Genomic DNA, 24,289 nt, shown 5'->3' with positions numbered 1-24,289 from the left:
TGTGGCATATATCATTTTGCCATTACTTATCATTTTAAACAGTAATCCATACAATAGTTATTATACCTACTATTTATCTATGCATCAACTAAGGCATATTTCCACTTTTTGGTTATTATAAATATGCTTCTATAAACAGTCATGTTTGAATTTTTGTGTAGACATGCGTTTTAACTTCTTTAGGAATTTACAAGTGAATTGCTTAGTCATGTGGTAACTCTATATAACTTCTCTGAAGAAATATCTATTTCCATCTTTTGCCCTTTATTAATGGATCTTTTTTTTATTGAGTTGAATTTTCCAAATATTCTAGATTTAATTCCACCAAGCTAAATACAATTTCAAATATTGGCTGTTCTTTTTCATTTTCTTCATTGCAAAATTTTAAAATTTTGATGAGGTTCAATTTACCAAGTTGTTGTTGTTGTTGTTGTTGTTCATGCTCTTGATGTCCTTTGGAAGAAAGCTTTGCTTTAACTAAAGTCATGCAGATTTACTCCCATATTTATGACTCATAATTTTAGAAGGTTAGCTTTTACATTTATGTTTATAATTTATTTTGAGATTTTTTTGTGTAAGGTGTGAGAAAAAGGTTCAACTTCATTTTTAGGCAATTGAATATCCAGTTATCTGAACAAAATTTTGGGGAGAGATCAATATTTATCCTATTAAATTGAGCTGGTACACTTGTCAAAATGAATTGATTATAAATTTAAGGTTTATTTCTTTTTATAAAAAAATTAACTTCATTTTAGATAAAGGAAGTACATGTGCATGTTTCTTACATGCATATATTGCACTCAGGTAGTGAGCATAGTACCTAATACATAGTTTTCCAACCCATATCCTTCTCTCGTTCCCCGCTCTAGTAGTTTGCAGTGTCTATTATTACTATGTTTATGTCCATGTGTGTTCAATGTTTAACTTCCACTTATAAGTGAGGACATACAGGATATAGTTTTCTCTTCCTGTTTTAATTTGTTTGGTATAATATTATGGCATCCAGCTCCATCTGTATTGCTGCAAAGGGCATGATTTCATTTTTTCTTATGGTTGTGTAGAATTCCATGGTATATATGTACCACATTTTCTTTTCCCCAGCCATCATTGATGGCCACCTAGGTTGATTTCATATCTTGCCATTGTGAATAGTGTGGTGATGAATATACAACTGCATGTGCCTTTTTGGTGTAATGATGTATTTTCCGTATACCCAGTAATGAGATTGCTGGGTGGAATGGCAATTCTGTTTTAAATTCTTTGAGACATTTCCAAACTGCTTTCCACAGTGGCTGAACTAATTTATATTCCCATCAACAGTGTATAGGTATACACTGTTTCTCTGCAGCCTTGCCAGCATCTGTTCTTTTTGACTTTTGAAAAATAGCCATATTAACTTGGGTGAGCTGGTATCTCATTGTGGTTTTGATGTGCATTTATCCGATGCTTAGTGGTCATGAACATTTAAAACATATGTTTGTTGGTGACTTGTATGTTTTCTTTTGAAAAGGGCTTGTTCATGTACTTTGCCTTTGTTTTAATAGGATTATTTACTTTTTGAATGTTGATTTGTTTACGTTCCGTATATATTTTTTATATTAGGCTGCATACTTTTTGAATATTTTTTTCCATTCTGTAGGTTTGCTGTTTGCTCTGTTTATAGTTTCTTTCCCTGTGCTGAATTGCTGTAGTTTAATTAGGTCCCACTTGTCAACATTTGTTTTTGTTGCAATTGCTTTTGGCGACTTAGCCAAAATTTCTTTGCTAAGGCTGGTGACTAGAATGGTGTTTCCTAGGATTTCTTCAAGGATTTTTATACTTTGAGGTCTTACATTTAAATGTTTGATTCATTTTGAGTTAGCTTGTGTATATAGTGAAAAATTAAGGTTCATTTTTTAGTCTTCTTCACACAGCTAGTCAGTTATCCCAGAGCTATTTGTTGAATAGAGAATCTGTTTCCTATTGCTTGTTTTTGTCAGCCCTGTCGCAAATCGTAAATTTGTGGGTATGCAGCTTTATTTCTGGACTCTGTATTTGGGTCCACTGGTCTATTTTTGTATCTGCCTGTTTTTGTATCAGTACCATTCTGCTTTGTTTATAGCCTCATAGTGCATTTTGAAGTTGGGTAACATGATGCCTGTAGCTTTGCTCTTTTTGCTTAGGATTGCATTGGCTATTTGGCTCTTTTTCGTTCCATGTGAGTTTTAGAATAGTTTTTTTCTAACTGTGTAAAATTGTGTTGGTTTGATTGATAGGAATAGTGTTGACTCTGTAGATTGCTTAGGCAGTGTTGCTATTTTAATAATATTGATTATTCCATTCCATGAGCATGGGATGTTTCTCATTTATTTGTGTTATATTTGAGTTCTTTTGGCAGTTTCGTGTTATCCTTATAGAAATTTTTCATTTTCTTGGTTAGCTGTATTCCTAGGTATCTCATTTTATTTGAGGCTATTATTAATGGAATTATGTTCTTGATTTTACTTTCAGCTTTGGTGGTATTAGTATATAGATACGCTCCTGATTTTTGTACATTGATTTTTGTATTCTAAAACTTAACTGAAATTGTTTATCAGTTCTAGGAATTATATGGTGGAGTCTTTAGGATTTTCTATGTATAGAATCATATTCTCAGCAGAAAGAGATAACTTGGCTTTTCCTTTTCCATTTAGATTCCTTTACTTCTTTCTCTTACCTGATTACTTTGGCTAGGACTTCCAGTACTGTGTTGAATAGGAACGATGAGAGTGGGTATTTTTGTCATGTTCTAGTTCTTAAGGGGAATGGTTCCAGCTTTTGCCTATTTATGGCTATGAAATTTTTATAGATGACTTTTATTATTCTGATATATGTTTCTTCAATATATAGTTTCTTGAAAGTTTTTTTTTGTTTTTTAATCATGAGTTGATGTTAGACTTCATCAAAAACTTTTTCCCTGCATCTATTGAGTTGATCATATGGCTTTGCTTTTAATTCTCTTTATGCAATGTATCACATTTTTTATTAGCATATGTTGAATCAGCCTTGCATCACAAGAATAAAGCTTACTTGATTGTGGTGTATTAACTTTTTGATGTACTGCTGAATACAGTTTGCTAGTATTTGGTTGCGGATTTTTTAAATCTGTTTTCATCAGAGATATTGGCCTGAAGTTTTCTTTTCTCATTGTGTCTCCACCAGATTTTGATATAAAGCGGATGCTGGCTTCATAGAATGAATTAGGGAGGACCTATCCTCAATTTTTTAGAATCATTTTAGTAGGATTGGTATTAGTTCTTCCTTGTACTTCTGGTAGAATTTGGCCATGAATCAATCTGGTCCAGAGTATTTTCGGGTTGGTGAGTTTTATGTTACTGATTCCAATTCAAAGCTCAAATTTGGTCTGTTCAGGATTTTCATCTCTTGCTAATTCAATTTTGGATGTTTTCATAAATTTATCAATTCCCTCTACATTTTCCAATGTATGTGCCTTGAGTTGTTTATAGTAGTCTCTGAAGATCTTTTGCTTTTTTATGGGATCAATTGTATGTTTTCTTTGTCATTTTCTAATTGCACTTATTTGAATCTTCTCTGTTTTTATAAGTGTTGTTGTTAATCTGGCTAGTGGTCTATCAATCTTATTTATTTATTTTTTCCAAAAAATCAAAACCATCTCCTGGTTTCATTGATTATATGTATATAGATAGATAGATAGATTAGAGGTTGTCTACTTCTGTGAGTATCACACCCAGATATTAGCCTCCAATAGTTGCCTGCTGAATGCTCTATTGGGCTTACTAAGTACCTAAGGCACAAATTACTTCATAGTTTGGTGACATAATATTTAGCCCTTTGACTTGAGGTAGATCTTATCTTTAAGGCTTGTTTCAGTCTAAGGATAATTTTGTAAGCTATCTCTTTCCATGGTTCTCTCTGGTAAGTGACTAGCAGTTATTTTATAGTTTTAGGTTTGAATTTTCTCACACTTTGTTCTAAATAAAGTTAGCTTACTTGGGGAGAGTTTTTGTACTTCTGTTATAGCGTGCCTCATCTATATGGGAAAAAAACCTCTAATCATTGCTCTAGAGCTAGGAACACTCTGGAGTACTATAGCCTACTTCTCCAAAAATGCTAACCCTACTTCATGACCAAGTGTTTGAATGGGTAACCCTCCCCTGGTCTTCTCAGCTTGCCTCTCCCCAAGTAGAACCACTCAATGAGTAAGCTCTGATGAGGATAACAAAGGACCTAGTATTTTCAGCCAACTGCAACTGAGATAGACCAGTTGCCACACAATGGGAATGTGGTGAAAGAAAAGAGCTTCAGACCTCTCAGTTTTTCTTACTTGGAATGGTGCCACTGCAACACAGATCTGGGGATGAGAAATGTGTGTGACTTGATACTCCTTGGAAGTACCAAACTCTTTGACTGGAAAATAAGGGGAGAGCTAGAACTGTGTTTTTAACTGTATCTACTCATATTGGAGCTTTCATATGCTGATCTCGGTGGTGAAACAAGAAAAAGGAACTTAAATTAATTATGTTTCAGCTGCCTCAAATGAATAATTTTGAGCATATATGTAATGTTCCTATAAAATATTTCTGAGATGTGCCACGGCTCAAATGCCTCACTGCTTTCACTGAGATTTAGTAGATTTTCATGATTTTTTTTTTTTTATTTGTTGTCCTTAGGACAAATGTACAAAGATATTTAATGGAATTTTTAAAAAAATAATTTTCAGCAGTGATAATTGACTTCTTTTGGGTTCCCTCATCAAATTGTTCATACATGCAGTGAATTCACACCTTTTGTCATCTGGATGTAAGTGTCTCTTCCCATTTATATTGTAACTCTCATGATGGCTATTGACATTTTATAAGCTAATTGTTCATAACTTCCAGAAGTATTTTAGGAATATTACATATATGATCAAAATTATTCCCAATTATTTACTTGAAGCAAATGAAATATAACAAGAATATAATGAAAATAACATCCTCAAATAGACAAAATAAATAAAATTATAAAGGTACATCAATAAATGGTAGCAGGTACGCAGTAATTACTTGTTGAGGTAGCAAGTTAATTCAATTTAACTCTTTCTTCTAATTCATTTTTTCTATACTTCCTCATTATGAATTTTACATCTACAATTTACACAGGAAATGTAAATATAGAAGTAAAATATTTACTTTCTCTAGGTCAGTAATTGGTAGCACTGCTAAGGTATTAATATGCTTTTACAGAGGCTAACATTCTCAAAAAAAATATTTTTTTTCCTGGGAATTTTAAGTGATATAACTTACTGGTACTCCAGTATTACAAATTTAGTAAATTTTAATGTAAATTAAATATACCTGATAAAAATATACTTCAATAGCCATTCCAGTTGCTTTACTTATAAGGCGCAAAAACCTAACCAGTATTCATTTTAAATTTTAAAAATAATTCATTTATATATTCCTGCAAAAATATGGGCTTTACATCATGCATTACATACTTCTTTATGTTTGCTTTAGAATTAAGGAATATGTGGGTAGGACATCGGTCAGGGTGGTGGGAAAAATTATATGAAAAAGTTATACGGAAAGATGCAAAGACTCGGCAATGTAAAGCCACAGAGTTTTCTAACATATCTCAGTATCGTTTACATGGCTCTATACTGACTGAGTATCCCATTTCCATAATTCGCGGAACTCTGGTAAGTTACTCCACCTTTCTCTAGTCTGTAGAATGTCACTTTTAAGCTAGATTCCGTTTGATGTCTTTTGTGAAAATAAAATATATCAATGGTAGTGTTATATCTATAAGAATGATTATTAATGTTACAATTTTAGGAACAATTATTAAAGTATTCAGAAAAATATGATTAAAATTGTGCTTACAATTAATGCCAAAATTATGTATAAACTTGTGGTTCTGCCAATAAAATATTTCTTTGTATACAGTGTTTTAAATTGATTGAAATAGAAGACAAAGTGATGAAGTGCTAAAATACGTAAACGAAACACGCACTTGTATGTTAATCACTACACTATTAACAATAGCAAAGATGGAACCAACCCAGGTGCCTATTAATGGTAGTTTGAAAGAAAATATGGTATACACACTGCACAGAATACTATGCAGCCATAAAAAGAAATGAAACCATGTTCTTTGCAGCAACATTGATGGAGCTGGAGGCCATAATCCCAAGCAAATTTAATGCAAGAACAAAAAAAGAAATACCACATCTTCTCACTTACAAATGTGAGCTAGATTTTGAGCACACATGCATATAAATATGAGAACAATAGACACTGAGGACTACTAGAGAGTGGAAGGAGTGGGGGTTGGATTAAAAAACTACCTGTTGGGTACTATTCTCACTATGTGAGTAACAGGATCCCTGCCCCAAACCTCAGCATCAGGCAATATTCCCTAATGTAACAAATCTGCATGTGTAATCCTGTATCTAGAATAAAAGTTGAAATTAAAACAAAAAAAAACAACAAAATAGCATTTTAAAATCAAATTCAATTATTTATTAGTTTCGTAATCCTGTGAGAGTTAAAGAAATTCTTCCTCTGTCAGTCCCGTTTTCCATAAATGGTCAATTGTTAATGCCCTTAGGGATTTACAATCACTCAATATATAGGAGCTACAATAACAGTGCTAATAGTACTACTGATACAGAAAAAATAACTTTTATATTTATTGTATTTTATTTGCTATTATTATGAACCACATAGTCATTGCAGCCTAGCAAAGGACGTGAAGGAAGAATAGCTTATACATACACACACACACACACAACATCTGTTCATGTCTATTTTTTCGAACTGGGGTTATCTAGAAAAGCTAGTTTCTTTCTTTAAATGTGACCATATCAGTTTCTCAGTTGACCCTCTGAAGTGTTAGCCTTCACTGATGGGCTACATTATCCTGGAACTAGACCTTGAATCTGGCAAAGGCTCTTGAAAGTGGTAGATAACATGCACTCTCAAATATTATCAATTAGATCAATTGATCCCAAAGTGAAATTTGAAATTCTACACTATCTAGCTTATGCCACTCAGGCAAATTATCAAATAATTTTGACATTTTCACTTTATGTTTTACTTATAAATATGTTAACAGAATTCTATGCATTATTTGGTTTTATTCTTGGGGAAATTTTAGAGCTTCAGGTGAATGAGTGACTTTCTAGTGTAGTTATCATTATCTCAAATTTTAGATGAAAATTTTGCGTTGTAAATATTCTTTAAAACCAGTGTGGTTTCCTCTCTTCTCTAAAGCCTCTGTGCATGCACGCTGAATAACTGAGGCAGATTAAAATTTTAGGCAATAGGATATATTAAATATTATCACTTTCTTCAGTGAGAAAAGAGCATATGGTAAAACAATTTATATCCATATTAAGAAAAAATACAAAAAGATGAATTTTTAATATAATACAAATTAGAAGTGTTTTAAATAAAATATTTTGTGATTATGTACAATATTCACAATTAATAAGGACATTACTATGCATAGCAATTTACTGTGAGAACACTATGAAATTACAAAAATATTCCCTAATTTTTCATTGTTCTTTTAAAAGTACTCTACCATTTTTTTTTAGTCTGAAAAGTGAATATAACACAGGAAACATTCACATTCTGTCTGAATTCATCTACGTCTGTTGAATTTTGCAGAAAAAAACAAATATTTAGAGGATTTAAAATCTATTGTATATTAGACAAATCTTATTATAGACAAGATTTCTGATATAAATTAACACAATGTACAACATAAATCTTTTTTCAGTTTGCAAGACTAGTAGTTGTTACAACTTTTTCATTTATATACAATACTTTGGTTTCATGTGTAAGTTTTTGTAGTATAAAAGTTGGATTACTTATTTTTCTTTCTTCATGACTTTATTAATATTTGCCTTGTTTTTATACTGGAATATTAGACTATACATAAAATTTTTTAAATTAAACAAACTTTTAAAAATTTACAGTAAGATTAACTAAGGGATTCACAGATAAAACACAGTCATTCAAAGTCAATGTCCTTTTAGTGTACCTTTGCAATAATGTTAACAACAATGAAAAAAATAATCCCTACATATTTTTAAATATGATTAGTTTTATTTCATTGCCTTTTCACTTTTTTTCTTGATTTTTAGTATTCTAAACAATGCTCTCATGATTGGTTTATTTATTTATTTTTTATTATACTTTAAGTTCTAGGGTACATGTGCACAACGTGCAGGTTTGTTACATATGTATACATGTGCCATGTTGGTGTGCTGTACCCATTAACTCATCATTTACATTAGGCATATCTCCTAATGCTATCCCTCCCCTCTCCCCTCACTCCACAACAGGCCCCAGTGTTTGATATTCCCCTTCCTGTGTGAAAGTGTTCCCATTGTTCAGTTCCCACCTATGAGTGAGAACATGCGGTGTTTGGTTTTCTGTTCTTGCAATAGTTTGCTCAGAATGGTGGTTTCTAGCTGCATCTATGTCACTACAAAGGACATGAACTCATCCATTTTTATGGCTGCATAGTGTTCCATGGTGTATATGTGTCACATTTTCTTAATCCAGTCTGTCATTGATGGACATATGTGTTGGTTCCAAGTCTTTGCTATTGTGAATAGTGCTGCAATAAACATGCATGTGCATGTATCTTTATAGCAGCATGATTTATAATCCTTTGGGTGTATACCTAGTAATGGGATGGCTGGGTCAAATGGTATTTCTAGTTCTAGATCCTTGAGGAAGCGCCACACTGTCTTCCACAGTAGTTGAACTAGTTTACAGTCCTACCAACAGTGTAAAAGTGTTCCTATTTCTCCACATCCTCTGCAGCATCTGTTATTTCCTGACTTTTTAATGATAGCCATTCTAACTTGTGTGAGATGGTATCTCATTGTGGTTTTGATTTGCATTTCTCTGATGGCTAGTGATGATGAGCATTTTTGTCTGTTGGCTGTATAAATGTCTTCTTTTGAGAAGTGTCTGTTCATATCCTTTGCCCATTTTTTGATGGGGTTGTTTTTTCTTATAAATTTGTTTGAGTTCTTTGTAGGTTCTGGATATAAGCCTTTTGTCAGATGAGTTGATCACAAAAATTTTCTCCCATTCTGTAGGTTACCTGTTCACTCTGACAGTAGTTTCTTTTGCTGTGCAGAATCTCTTTAGTTTAATTAGATCACATTTGTCAATTTTGGCTTTTGTTACCATTGCTTTTGGTATTTTAGACATGATTAGAGGTAAAAACAGTAAAATGTTTAGTTTTATGAGACAGCTATGATATAATTTTCATAACAACTGGGTAAAATATTGACTATGTAACCAAGTGTTTTATTAAATACATATGACTCCCAAAAGCTATAATTTAATTGAAAAACTGTTATTGTTAGGTACTTCATGAAATCAATAATTGCTTGATATGGTGGTGGAGTTAGACTCTGTAAGACTATAATATAATCATATAATATGAGAACTTTAAAGTTCATAAATATTCAGTTTATGCATTAACAGTGCTTAAAGCTTACTACAATGTTTAACCTGGGGACTTTCCCTAAATATCATTAAATAATAGCTTGTTCATATTAGGCAGCTATGTAATTTTTCTAGACCACCCTATCAGAAAGTATCTAACCATGTTAAAATAAAAGACCTTACTGAGGCTACTGACCAGTCAAAGGGCATCAGTAGAAAACCTTATTGTACTTTTCATGAATAACCTTCTGGGTATTGTGGGGATAAACATTATGCCTTTAAATCTTTTTTCCCTCAGGGCAAAACATACTATTTAAAACTCTATTATCATTAGCCCTATGATACATATCAATTCTCTTTATATTCTCATTGCTCTTACAGATTAATTCAACAAATATTTACTGAGAGCCTACTACTATCTACCAAACCGCAGCAATACAATATGCATTCCAGAAAAAATAGTCTCTGCCAATTGAAGAACTTACATTTTGATGAAATATCACTGTGGCAGTAGGTTTTGAGCTTTATGTAAGAGACAAAGCTCACGGGCATGACATCTGTATCTTCATCTTCCTGATAACTATATCGACTAGGGACAGGAACAAGGAAAGAATCTTGTTAAAAAAAAAAAAAAAAAAAGCACTGGAGATTTCCCTTTTCCCTTTATGGTGATATAAATCCATTAATTTCAGTTCCAAGTCCAGCTAATTCACTGAATAATTGATCTACATCTTCATTTTGTTTTCACTACAAGAGGGATGAGGCATTGTCAATTATGCTGTACATATACCATGAGTAAAGAAAAGTAAAATAATGTAGTCAACCATCGATATATTTCTGAAATTTGAAGAAATGTCTAATTCCAGAATGAGGCTAAGGGACAACATGCACATTTATTCTGTGTCAAATAGTTTGAAGAAATTTGTTTTTAGCCTTTAGAAAAAGTGGAAATAAAATGTAAGACTAAAAATCTAAATAAAATGTCAGCAAGAGTTATATTAAATAAATATATCCTGAATAGCACAAATATGATAACTTAGGAAAAGTCAAATTCAATATGTACAAAACAGTGTGCTAGCTTTGAATTGCCATTTTATCTGAAGAAAATGAGGGTTCATAAATTAGGCACATGTACCATACAAATATACTCAGTTGCTTGAATGAATTTCTGTGTTTCTGCCATCAACAAAATATTGCAGTATGATCCTTTCTTTCCCCATAACTATTAGTACATAGAAGAGGGTGAAGTAATAAGTTAATATTCATTTCTTTTAAAATCATCATTTTAAGCCTTTTAAAAATAACAAATCACATCCCTTGTAATATCATGAATGCCACTTAGGGTGAAAAATAATTATTCTGTGTCACTGAAGAGGTGATGCTCAATGAAACTGTTAAAATAAAATGACTACTTCGACCAATTTTTATCATGTACTAGGGACTTCCGATGATTAATTAGTCATCAACAAGATGAACGATTTTAATAAAAATATAGCCTTCCATCAAATTCTAGTCAGTGAATCAGATTAATATCACATGTTGTGATTTTATGACCTATATTACTTAATTTACCTCAAGTCGATCACTTTGCTTATAGAAAATGCATCAGATTAATGTTTGTGAAAAAATCGATTGGTCACTTTTAAACAAATAAACTTAAATAAAGCACAAAAAATAACCACTGTGCTACACACTAGGAGGTACATGCAAATTTCCAAAATACTAGAATACCATTCATAGTAGAATACATCATGTTAATAAAAAGTGCTAAGAAATGCATCTTAATTAAAGCAATACCACAGAAAATAATTTGCATTTCCAAAATACTGTTTAAATGACATATAAATCAAAATAATTTACTTCCTGATCTTGAGATAAATGTTTACCTAATCATTTGAAAATAATTTAAATTAAATTAAAGAATAAAGTTGAACACTCAACAGAATTGTATAGTTATGAGCATATTAATTATTTTCCAAATATGTCTGTCTCTAAATGTGTCATATTTTATCTTGGTATTGAAATAATATGTCAAAGCATTTATGATAAGCACTTACATATTAAAACAATATAATATCACTAGATCCTTTTTTGCCAGATATCATATTTAGAAAAGAGAAACTAAAACAAGCACTATTTAAAGCTAAGGGAAGGGAAAAATAAAACTCTTATTATTTGCAGATAGCATTACATTCTCTCCTGCTTTCATTAGCATTTGCTGTTTCTGAGTCAAGTTCTGCCACTTTTAGGCTGGGTCGACTGGCATCCACAGGGAGTATCTTTCTCCTCACTCTTGGTTGAGACTAGTACTTCTCGAATTATGTTGAATATCCAGTTTGTTTGTCTTTATTTCCTTTCTTCATGTATTCTTTTTCTACTGCTCTCTTTCTTTATATAGATTCAAGTTTCTGACTTGTATCACTTTTATTCTCTCCGAAGAACTTATAACAGTGTATGAAAGAAAGTTTTACTGCTGACAGATTGCCTCAGTTTTTGTTCATCTGTCTTCTCTTTTGCTGGATTCAAAGTTGGGCTGGGCGTGGTGGCTCAAGCCTGTAATCCCAGCCCTTTGGGAGGCGGAGGCGGGCGGATCACGAGGTCAAGAGATCAGGAACGTCTTGGCCAACACGGTGAAACCCCATCTCTACTAAAAATACAAAAATTAGCTCGGTGTGGTGGCTCGCGACAGTAGTCCCAGCTACTCCCGAGGCTGAGGCAGAAGAATCACTTGAATCTGGGGGACAGAGGTTGCAGTGAGCCGAGATTGTGCCATTGCACTCCAGCCTGGCGACAGGGCAAGACTATCTCAAAAAAAAAAAAAAGAATTCTGAGTTGGTATGTTTTATCTGTTGAAGCTTTTAAATATTTTGCTCAGCACTTTTATTGCTTGCATAGTTTGTGAAAATAAATTTGATTTTGAAAATAAATTTGATGTAATTTGTAATTTTTATCCTTGCTCAACTTCAGGTAAGGCCTTTAGAAAAAAAAAATGCCCTCTGGTTTTTTACAAGATTCTCTTTTTGATACTGGTTTTCTGCAGTTTGAAAATGGTATCCTTCGGTTTAGTTTTATTATTGTTTTTATTGCCATTGTTTATCCTGCTTGGTGTTATCTCAACTCCTGGACTTGTGTCTTGTTTTCTATCACTAATTTTGGAAATATTTTTAATTATTACTTTTAATAATTTTGTTTCTTTTCTCTTTTTTTCTCCCTCAGGTATTATTATTACAGATATGTTACACCTTTTATAGTTGTCTCAGAATTCTTCAGTATTCTGCTCCATTGTTTTTTATTCTTTTTTTTTTTTCTCTTTACTTTTGGTTGGGGAGTGTCTATTGACAGATGTTCCAGCTCACTATTCTCCCCTCAGCCATGCTCAGTATATGGATGAACCCCACAAAAGCACTCTTCATTTTCTGTTACAGTGCTTTTGATTTCTAGCATTCCTTTTTCTTTCTTTGAGTTTCCATCTCTCTGCTTATACTATTCATGTGTGTGTATTTTTTATTTTCCTATTCTTGAATGTTGTCCACTTTTACCATTAGAATCATTAGAAAATGAATTATAGCTATTTTGAATTCTTGGCCTGATCATTCCAAAATCTCTGCCATATTTGAGTTTCATTTTAAAGCTTGTTTTGTATATTCAGATTGTGTTTCTTCTTATCTTTGCACAGGCCCTGTAATTTTTTATTAAAAACTGAGCATCAGTATTAGATAATAGAACCTGAAGTACATAGGTCTTTAGGATGAGGTATTATGTATTAGGTTAGTGCAAAAGTAATTGTGGTGTTGCCGTAATGTTTTAAAAATGGCAAAAACCATGATTGCTTTTGCACCAACCTAATATATCTGCCTAGCAGTTAGTCAGTGATTACTGTTTTCTGCAGCCATTAAATGACTGAGGTTTCGATGTCCTCATGTACCTTTGTTTTTGTTTCTATTGTTGTGTTTGGATTTTCTAAAAACTATGTCATAAATAGATTCAGTCCCCTGCAGCTGCTTCAGCTGTAGTCCACTGTTAATAAGGAGGAGTCCTGTTGATGTGGTGAAAAAGTGTGTGTATGGGATTGGGGTCAGGGAGAAAGGGTTTATAGTTCCCTGCTGAGTTTTCAGTCTTAGTGAGCCTATGTCTCTAGGCTTTGACCTTTGCAAGCACTTCTCAGCAATTTTTTTCCATTTTTTAAAAATGTTTCTCAGCTAATACAGAAAGGCTTGAGTGAGAATTGCTTGGGTAATTTTCAACTCCCAATCCAGTAATTTTAGTGATGTATATTTCCTTGTTGAGTAATATTTTGTTGTGGGAATTCCCTAGGCTTTTTAAAAAATAGCTATTTTCCACCTGGCCATAATTCAAAATAGTTACTATTTCTTCCCCCTGGATAAACATGAGGGGCTTTTTCTCTGATTTTACTATGAGAAGGTAGTGGGTCTCCTGGATACACAAGTCATGAAAATGGGTGGCCCACTATAGGCCTGGTCCCCAGGAGTTTTTAGTTCTCAAGTTTGTCCACACGTATCTCCACTAACGTGATAAAAAATCATCATTTAAGTGTTTCCATCAAGAACTGGCTCCAGTGGTTTCTCACAGATCAGATAAGTTGATGTGTGTTCTCTGTATCTGCTTGTCTCTGCAGTTTTCAGTGATTTGTTCTGACTTCACTTCTCTGATGGACCGAAGAAAAGTTGAGCTTGAGTTTGTTCAGTGTTTATCTTGTTGCAAGGACCTAATTCTTTATTACCTTTGTCAATTTTATTCATAGTCAATTCCTCCAAGGATATGTCACATAACGAAACAGAGGCAATGTTTTGCTTCTACAAATTAAATGTATGGTTATGGTTAAACAAGGAATAGAAGAAACAAAGAAAAACAGTCAAACACTCTCCCCATTTTATAGAGAAAATTGCATTGCACGTTCTCTTGCTACTTAACTCTGTGATTGCAGGACAGGAAAGTACGGGATCAAACAGAGCTGCCCCAGAGAAACCCAATGTCACCTTCATTTAGCTGAAAATACGTGTTCATAATATTTCTTTCTGATTGTCGGTCATTTTTCTCATCTTGGCATATCTGGATCACATCTACAACTTAAAAACCTGGAAAATGTAGTTTTCAGAGTTGTAGCTTCTTTACTATAGGTATACTTATTTTAAAAAGTATTATTATTAGAGCTGAGAGAGTCACTTCAAAATATCAGCCACAAAAAAAATTATTATTTTGAACTTTCATTAAGGGTTCTGTCTTAATGATTCACGCTTATTTTTTCTAAAATAAAACCCTTAAAGTCCTTTCTCTAATTGATTCTCCTTGAATAACATGTAGTTTTACTGAAGTGATTGTAGAGTTGTTATTTGTGCATTCATGCTTACAAATTTTATGGTAATTGTTCTTATGTGGTCACTGGAATCATTTTTGGTTGATTATGTTTCCTTCCCAGATGTATCTGCAAAATTAAAAAAAAAAAACTGAAAGAAAAACACATCTATCATTAGTTGGATGAAACTCAGACAGAAAATTCAGGGGCTGTTTGCAGACATGTATTCTGCCATGTGAGAAAAGACATTCTGCCAAATGTAAGAATAGAGTCCACACACAATGAAAAACAGGAAAGACAGGGTCCTTACAGCTTTAGAAATACATTCTAGTTGATCTTCAAATCTGTTGGTTTCAGAGTATTCTTATAATAACCAGAATGCTTGGCAGGATCCATTCCTAAAAGAAAAGCAGTGTTCAGACAATAATTGCATAACAGTTTCCTGGCACTAGAGAGTCACCCAATAGACTCATCACAATGATTCAATTTTGCTTAATCTGATTCAGGAAAGGTTCCTATCACATTAAACCAAAGTAATCTGACCACTTTGTAAGCAAAAAGGTGCCAACTATCATAGTTACTCATAACCATGTTAATTTAACTTAAAAATTGCTAAAATACTAGTTCTGACTCATTTTGAATTTCAAAAAAAATTCTTTAATATCACTAAGAAAAATATCTACTATAAATAGAGAGAATTATTTATCTATAAATAACTAATGATCATTCCACTTAATGTAATGAGGTAGCCCAAATAAAATGTAATGAATATGTTTCAGCATATATACAACAATTACCTTAAAATATGTATTAAGTAGTTGTATTAGTCCATTTTCATGTTGCTGACAAAGACATACCCGAGACTAGGAAGAAAAAGAGGTTTAATTGGACCTACAGTTCCACATGGCTGGAGAAGTCTCAGAATCACGGTGGGAGGCAAAAGGCATTCCCTAAATGACACCAATAAGAGAACATGAGGAAGATGCAAAAGTATAAACCCCTGATAAAGCTATCAGATCTCAAGAGACTTATTCACTACCATGAGAACAGTATGGGTAAAACTGTCCCCATGATTCAAATTATCTCCCACTGGGGTCCCTCCCACAACATGTGGGAATTATGGGAGTACAATTCAAGATGAGATTTGGATGGGGACACAGAGCCAAACTATATAATTCCACCCCTGTCCCCTCCAAATCTCATGTCCTCAAATTCAAAACCAATCATGCCTTTCCAACAGTCCCCCAAAGTCTTAACTCATTTCAGCATTAACCCAAAAGTCCACAGTTCAAAGTCTCATCTGAGATAAGGCAAGTCCCTTCCGCCTGTGAGTGTGTAAAGTCAAAAGCAAGCTAGTTACTTCGTAGGTACTATGGGGGTACAGGTATTAGGTAAATGCAGCTGTTCCAAATGGGAGAGATTGGACACAACAAAGGGGTTAACACGGCCCATGCAAGTCTAAAATCCAATGGGGCAGTCAAATTTTAAAGCTCTGAAATGATCCCCCTGATTCCATTTCTCACATCTAGGTCATGCTGATGCAAGAAGTGAGTTCCCATGGTCTTAGGCAAATCTGCTCTGTGGCTTTGCAGGGTACAACCTCCCACCTGACTGCTTTCACAAGTTGGCATTGAGTGTCTGTGACTTTTCCAGGTACATAATGCAAGCTGAAGATGAATCTACCATTCTGGTGTCTGGAGCACTGTGGCCCTCTTCTCACAGGTACACTAGGCAGTGCCCGATAAGGACTCTGTGTGTAGACACCAACCCCACATTTCCCTTCTGCACTGCCCTAGCAGAGGTTGTCCATGAGAGTCCTGCCCCTGCAGCAAACTTCTGCCTAGGCATCCAGGTGTTTCCACAGATCTTCTGAAATCTAGGTGGAGGTTCCCACACCCCAATTCTTGACATCTGTGCACCTGCAGGCTCAACACAACGTGGAAACTGCCAAGGCTTCGGGCTTTCACCCTCTAAAGCCATGGTCCTAGCTCTTTGTTGTCCCCTTTCAGCCATGGCAGAAGTGGCTGGGATGCAGGGCACCAAATTCCTAGACTGCACACAGCATGGGGACTCTGAGCCCTGCCCCTAAAACCATTTTGTCCTAGACCTCTGGGTCTGTGATGGGAGGGGGCTGCTACAAAGGACTCTGACATACCCTGGAGACATTTTGCTCATTGTTTTGGGGAATAATATTCAGCTCCTCGTTACTTATGCAAATTTCTGCAGCCAGCTTGAATTTCTTCTCAGAAAATGGGATTTTATTTTCTATCACACTGTTGGTCTGCAGATTTTCTGAACTTTTATCTTGGCTTCTTTTTTAAAACTGAATGTCTTTAACAGCACCCAGGTCACCTCTTGAATGCTTTGCTGCTTAGAAATGTATTCCATGAGATACCCTAAATCATCTCTCTCAAGTTCAAAGTTTCACAAATCTCTAAGGCAGGGGCAAAATGCCACGAATCTTTTTGCTAAAATATAACAAGAATCACCTTTGCTCCAGTTCCCAACAAGTTTTTCATCTCCATCTGATACCACCTCAGCCTGGATTTCATTGTCCATATCATTATCAGTATTTTTGTCAAAGTCATTCAACAAGTCTCTAGGAAGTTCCAAACTTTCACACATTTTCCTTTCTTCTTCTGAGCTCTTCAAGCTGTTCCAAACTCTTCTTGCTACCCAGTTCCAAAGGCGCTTCCACATTTTCAGGTATATTTTCAGCAACACTCCGCTCCTGGTACCAACATACTATATTAGTCCATTTTCACACTGCTGATAAAGACATACCCAAGACTGGGAAGAAAAAGAGGTTTAATCGGACTTACAGTTCCACGTGGCTGTGGAGGCCTGAAAATCATGGCAGGGGGTGAAAGACACTCCTTACATGGTGGCAGTAAAAGAAAATAAGGAAGATGCAAAAGTGTAAACCCCTGATAAAACTATCAGATCTCGTGAGACTTATTTACTACCACAGGAACAGTATGGAGTCAACCATCCCCATGATTTAAATTATCTCCCACCAAGTCCCTCCCACAATATGTGGGAATTACAGGAGTACAATTCAAGATGAGATTTGTGTGGGGACACAGGGTCAAATCATATCAGTAATCATGATAAAGAATATCAAAATTAGAAACCACCTAGGGAAAACTTTTAAAATATATTCTGAAGGAAAAATACAACCTGGGCAGTGCAAAGATGGAGGGCAGACAGATGCTGCTGCCATGGTGTAGGTGATGAGGTTGAGGTTCCTGTGGCAGCAGGAACCAAAGTGGAGCCAAGACTGAGTCCATGGCAGGCATTATCTCCCTGAATTTCAGGTGCCACGATCTCTGGGACTGCAATCATGTCTGTGGCAACTGGAGACAGAGTCAAGAGAACAAAAGGTGTCTGAGGTCTCATCTTTAAACTACTTCCAGAGCTTCTGTCATACCCTATTGCAATATGCAAGCAGCAAAAATGCATGAGAGCATATTGTGTATCATCAGGAGGTATATCATCTTGTCATCCAAAGCTTTGCTGGTGCATGTCCATATTTAACTAAGGAATGTGAAGATGTCCGCTTACTGCTCAGCAGATTAGTACTGAGTTGTTTTTAATTATTGCTTTCAGTGTCTGAAAATTAACTGCCGTGTAAAGTCTGGATGCTGTTCCTCTAGTGTCTGTAGTAGTCACATGATGAATGACTGCAATCTGAGAGTAATAACCTACAAATATTGGTTCATGTTTCCAAGGAAAGGGTGTGGGAAAAAAAAAGTTTTTCTTAAAATTCTGTCTCAACAGTCAGTAGAAACAGAGGGAAGACTATCCTGCAGGTCTTTTGGTTGGTGAAACACACTTTGAGAAATGCCTGGTTTAGAGGAAAGAACATTTCTGTCTTTAAAATCCTTGTCAATAAATTGATTACACAGGAAAGCCCTTCCTTTCTGCAAATACAAATAAAACATTTCTTGAAATCTAACTATATCCCCCAGGATACTGCTTTATTAAAACTATGTGCAGAATCTAGAAAATTTCAAATGCATCATTTTTTCAGCAAGCCTTTGTAACATAATTATGTTCCATGCCTCTTAATGAATATGATATTAAGGAGATTGCAAGGATCAACTGCAAGAAAGACATCATAGACATCACATGTAACCTGGAATCTGAGAGTTGGGATTATAGAGGCTTTGTTCTGTGTGCTACTTACCTTACCCAGCAGCTCCAAACTGCAAATGTGTATTGTTCTTAGGAACTGACTCTTTTGGAGTATGCTGCAAAGAGAATCAATCCTTTTTTAGATATTTTTTTGGAATGCTGTTTCCAGTTTGGTGTTGTAGCTAAAACACAGCAGTGTTTCTTTTGCCTCAGTAGATTTATACAAACTGAAGCACCAGATGCTGGTCTTGGGATGTCGATTTTACTGTGTCTCAGAGCTCTTCAACTCATATCAAGTAAGAATGAGGAAATGAAGGCATTAGTTAGTAAAACAATTGCCTATTTTTTACCAGAATATTTAGATGTTAGATGATCTTGTCAGCTTACAGAATTCTTAATTAAATCCAGTTTGGATGGATTTAATATGTTAGAAAAACTATTTGCAACCAGATTAAAAAAAAAACTGATGAAGAAAATGGCTAAGAAATGTCTATTAATGCCACACATGTTTTAGAGTTACTTCTTAGTGATGATGACGAAGTTAAGGAAGATAAACAATATAGAAGATATTTGACAGATCAGCATAAGAAAAGAAAAAAGAAAGAAGGAAAGAAACAAAAAACCCATTGGTTCTTCTGAAAGGTATCAGAGGTGACTTTAGTACCTTGCACAGTTGGAGGCTAACCTTTTTTTTCTGTGAGCTTCAATGATGCAAATATGAATCTGTGACCAGAGAGGCTTTGTTAATGCATTAACTTTAAAAGCATACTTATTCAAAAGAAAAAACATTCAGTTCACCATGCCAATATCATATTTGCCAAAGGTCATTTATTGCAAAATTATACCTTAGAATGTATTATAAAAATAGGCATCAAATTGAAATTTTCAGAGCAACTCACAAACTATTAGATAGTAAAAAATGTGATCACAATATGCTTAGTAGATAGGGTAATAGGTAATTGTTCTGCAGAACTTGGAAGTAATTGCACCGGTAAATCTGAGAAATCACACTGCCATTCTAGAAAGGATAAATGCAATTAAGAAACAGGACAATTGCCAACGTGAACAAAGGCTGAAAAGCAGCCACACCATTGTTTGGGTAGAATAGTCTGTGTATTTATGGGAATGTACAATATCTATGTCAGCAGCATTGGCTGAGTCCATTCGCTTTCCAGTTGGCTTAATGATTGAGTTTTTCTCTTTATTAAAAAAAATGAAACTGTACTCATTTGGCACTAATTAATACATCAAAATATACCAGGGCTTTCTTTTTCAAATAAAGTGTGCATGATTATACCTGGAACAAATATTAAGGTATCAAGAGTGTGAGGGCTAGGCAAAGGGACATGGAGGCCAGTTTTACTTGACTTGAATATGCACCTGAGGGTGCTTTGTGAAATTTATTGTACACTGAAGCATCTGATACTTTTTCAGTTGAGTTTCAATAAATTACAATTTTTTACCCCCCAGTGAAAAGAACAAGAAAATAACACATGGATGGTAGTAAAATATTCAGCTGAATACATTTTCACTGCACACCTCTATTAGTGTGCCAAATGTTTTGCAAAATGGTATGCAAAGTATTTTACTAATGCACCAAAATGCATTGTGGTATGCACTAAAATGTGTTACTAATAGAGGAGTTCATTGAAAACCTAGTAATTTTTAAACATAGTGATGTAAAAATCAACAAAAATAAAGAGATATTCTTTGTGGAAGCTTATTCTTACAACATCAAAGACAGAGAAGGAAAACTTAAGCAGTTGAATGCTAAAGCCAGGCATCCCTTTGTGTCAGTCATTTAGATCTGGGGAAGGTCATTCCTTGCAGTAAAGTTGGGGAAAACTGAGATCCATTTTACCCATGTGCTATAGAGGTTTTTAGTATAGGCATCATATACAGGTTATAAAACAAATCAGAAATACTTCACTATCAGCGTATTATACATGTACTTGGAATTCTTTAGTTATAAATCCTGAACAATGTAAAGGTAGAAGAATAAGAATATTGATAGGTTAAGTGGTGGATGGTTATGTGAACACAAACACTCGAGTGAAACCTAGAAATCCTGGATTTCTAGTAACATAGAGACCTAAGTGGAAATTTCATTTCTGTAAGTCTCTATTTACTCCATTTAAAAGTTTATAAAACTTGCTCCTATAAAATGCACATGCTATTATGAAGATAAATCATAGAGTTAATAGCTTTTAGTAAAATTAAATGTTCTATTGAGTGTAAGATGAGATTGTTATCATTAAAATAGGACCAAAGAAAACAGTCTTCTGCTTCAGCACTAGAATTGCTGGATCACTCAGAATACTACATATCCTGTAAGAAGTGAGCTCTAGGAATGAGAATATAGCTGGCCACACTAGAAATTTTTTCTATGACCAGAAATTTTACTCTGATTCTTTTTATCAATAATAGTTACTGTTGATAAATATAAGCAAAATTTATTAATCACCTATACTCTGTAATGTGCAGCTTCAACTCACATTGAAAGGTACACTAGTTCCTCCTTATCCATGGAGGAGTGCATTCCAAGACCCCCAGTGGATGTCTGTACCAATGGATAGTACCAACCCTGATTATACCAGTTGGGGCACGTTTCTGTTCATGTCTCCCACACACAAATTTAATTCCTCTCCATCTTAACTAAGCACTTAGCACACACTGTGGCCACAACTTTTGCAATTTGAAGTGCAACAGCAAAATTAGCATAAGTTTATTTTTCCTTCTTCATGCTAAGATTCATTCTTATCATAGAGTTTAGCAATCTCAGCATACGATTTTTTTGTTTTATTAAATGAATAACTTTTACCTTTTCACTAAAAGGAGGCACTTTACAGCGTTTCTTTGGCATATCAGAGTTCCCAGCATCACCACTCTTGTGCTTTGAGAACTTTATTAAGTAAAATAAAGGTGACTTGAACACAAGCTCTGTAATACTGAGACAGTTGATCTGACTGATCACCTAGCCAGCTGCTAAGTGACTAACAGGTAGCATAGACAGCATAGATATGCTTGACAAAAGGATGATTCATGTCCTGGGCAGGAAAGGGATAGTGTGATTTTATTGTTCTACTTGGAACAACATATTTTAAACTCATGAATTGTTTATTTCTGGAATTTTCTGTTTATTATTTTTAGACTGTAGCTGACCAGAGGTCAATGAATCTGCAAAAAACAAAAAGTGGATAAAAGAGCCTGTAATCCCAGCACTTTGGGAGGCCGAGACGGGCGGATCACGAGGTCAAGAGATCGAGACCATCCTGGCTAATACGGTGAAACCCCGTCTCTACTAAAAATACAAAAACTAGCCGGGCGAGGTGGCGGGCGCCTGTAGTCCCAGCTACTCGGGAGGCTGAGGCAGGAGAATGGCGGAAACCCGGGAGGCGGAGCTTGCAGTGAGCTGAGATCTGGCCACTGCACTCCAGTCCGGGCGACAGAGCGAGACTCCGCCTCAAAAAAAAAAAAAAAAAAAAGTGGATAAAAGGGGACTACTGTATGCATTAGTATCTTGATTTTATAAGTGATGATCATTCATATGAGGAAGGAATTACTGATTATCACTCAACTGGAAAAAGGCAAGTCCACTTTTTCTCTCCACCACCTATGCCTGTTATATTACATCATGTTGTCTCTTTATATATTGGTGACTATGTATTAGATTTACAAACACCAGTCAAAGAATAAGCATTACTGACTATAAATAATATGATATACATTGTAGATAGCTTTGAGGTAATGAAGCATTTTCCTTTCTGTAATTGAAAAGCCATTTTTGAAAAATTTGAAACTAAAATTAGATTAAGATGTAAACGAAAGTGTGTGTCTCTAAAGAGGTGTGCATAAATTTATATATGTATATTTACTTGTAACATATTGCCTGTGGGATTATATACTCATAGGCAGTATGATACAAGAAAATATGCACATATAGATTTGCGTTGTATACACATTTGACAACATGTGTTCTCTTGAGTACCATAGTGTTGTGAAGCCAAATACACTCAGTCGGACCAATTTATTAGTTGCATAACCTTGGGAAAGTTACTTAGATGCTCTGAACCATAATTTATTTATAAATTGTTAAAAATCATCTGCATAACAGAATTTAATTAGTTGTCATATGTGCATAGGAGAATCTAAAACAATGCCAAATACACATGTACTACATATTTACCTACTTTTATTTGCTTTACAGTATATTAACTCAGACATTGTACACACATCAGAAATGAAGTACTAATGCTACATTTTCTGTAAAAGTGACATTTATCTTTTAATCACTGCTATTCTACAATTTCTAAAAGTAATAAAGCTGGATCAAAAACTCTTTTAAAATGATTACACATTTAAAAATAAGTTGATAAATACAATCCATAATTTTCTTGACTAAGGTCATCACTGACAATATTAGTTTTAGATCACACTGCAGACCTGGCACAATATACAATTCAACAATGATAATGAAATTTATTTTACCTTGGACAAGATAAGTAAAAATGAAGCTAAATATTTGTAACCTCTGCAGCAGGGTATGCAAGAACAATAATTTAAGACCATGTCCATTCTGGAGGACCTCTAATAGGAGTATATGAGAATTTGCCTATTACAGCTTCTGTGAAAAAATGCAAAATGCTTTTGAGCAGATTTATATGAGTAAAATCAGTTCATTTTGAAATGTAGACTTTGATGTTCGATAGTTACACACAATGATAAATGGCTAGATTTGCATGATAGAAGGTTGCCAGTTAATAAGAAAGATACAGAAATGTATTCTGTCTATAGCAGAGGGAAAATTGTTAGCAAGGGGTGTGTGTGTGTGTATTAATGTGGCTAAATATTTACTTTATGTGAAAACTGAGGGTTTTAAAAAATGTTTCTAAAACTAAATTTTCTAAGGTGATTCCATTATTGTTACGATTTACTGATCACAAGATCATATTATATGGATGAAGACACATTTTACCTTATTAATATTATGTTAATACTAAAACTACAGTCATGTCCATGATAATAGAACTTTTCAAAGACAGTCACAAGACAAATATAAGAAAGTTATGTTTGTGCATCTGTGTCATAAATATTATGAACATTTGTACACTTTCCTGCTCCTTTTTAAGTGATTAAGCCTATAAATATAACAGTATTATTCAAATTATGAAAATGATTTTAACAGAGTATTACTAGAAAAACTGAACAGTTATTCAGGTATTATTATTATCTTAATATCATATGGAATTACAATTTATTAATTGATACACCTAAAATTTTACTGAATGTCAAACCTGTTTTTCATATCTGCAAATGCTTCCATCTTTTGTCAATCAATCATTTGCATACATACCTTGGAAATTAGTTCAACAATGATGTT

The 24,289-nt window shown here is 34.2% G+C and overlaps 1 long non-coding RNA gene across 1 annotated transcript in view; it reads left to right on the top strand.

Annotated features, from left to right (window-relative positions):
- The window catches only part of LOC117085821, a 35,121-nt gene extending 13,015 nt beyond the window's left edge, over positions 1-22,106 (top strand). Inside the window, exon 4 of the long non-coding RNA XR_004438085.1 lies at positions 22,060-22,106. This is a non-coding gene — a long non-coding RNA (uncharacterized LOC117085821). The remainder of the gene's footprint in view (positions 1-22,059) is intronic.
- The last annotated feature ends 2,183 nt before the right edge of the window (positions 22,107-24,289 follow it).

The sequence above is a fragment of the Trachypithecus francoisi genome, unplaced genomic scaffold (assembly GCF_009764315.1).
Source record: "Trachypithecus francoisi isolate TF-2019V2 unplaced genomic scaffold, Tfra_2.0 Lachesis_group1, whole genome shotgun sequence".
NCBI classification, from domain to species: Eukaryota; Metazoa; Chordata; class Mammalia; order Primates; family Cercopithecidae; genus Trachypithecus; species Trachypithecus francoisi.
This window is presented reverse-complemented; position numbering and strand designations above follow the sequence as displayed.